Below are 414 nucleotides of genomic sequence, written 5' to 3' on the forward strand. Positions count from 1 at the left end.
GATTAGAAAAAAAAAGACAAGAATGTTGCATCTTCTACAACCATAGACTTATTTTTATAAAATTATCAGATCGTCGTAGAACTTTTTTCTATAATAATTTTTTATGTCATTAAAATAATTTTTTAATGCCTAGCAGCCATTCTTTCCTTACTCTTATACTATGAAAAACTTGATTATACTTAAAAATGATTACTGAATGGAATGCAACAAAATAAATATAGAATGACATAAATATTATAGGGAGAAAAAATATATATTTAATAATAGAAATATTATTTCGAATATTTTCTAAATTTAGTATCATTTGAACTATATTAATAAATATATGTATAATTCTCACATATATATGTGTGAAAATATTCAAAATAATATTTTATTATTATTATATTTTATCATTTATATACAGCACTGTAT

Source organism: Centruroides sculpturatus, unplaced genomic scaffold (genome assembly GCF_000671375.1).
Source record: "Centruroides sculpturatus isolate CEXI.00-Female unplaced genomic scaffold, Cexi_2.0 scaffold890, whole genome shotgun sequence".
NCBI lineage: Eukaryota > Metazoa > Arthropoda > Arachnida > Scorpiones > Buthidae > Centruroides > Centruroides sculpturatus.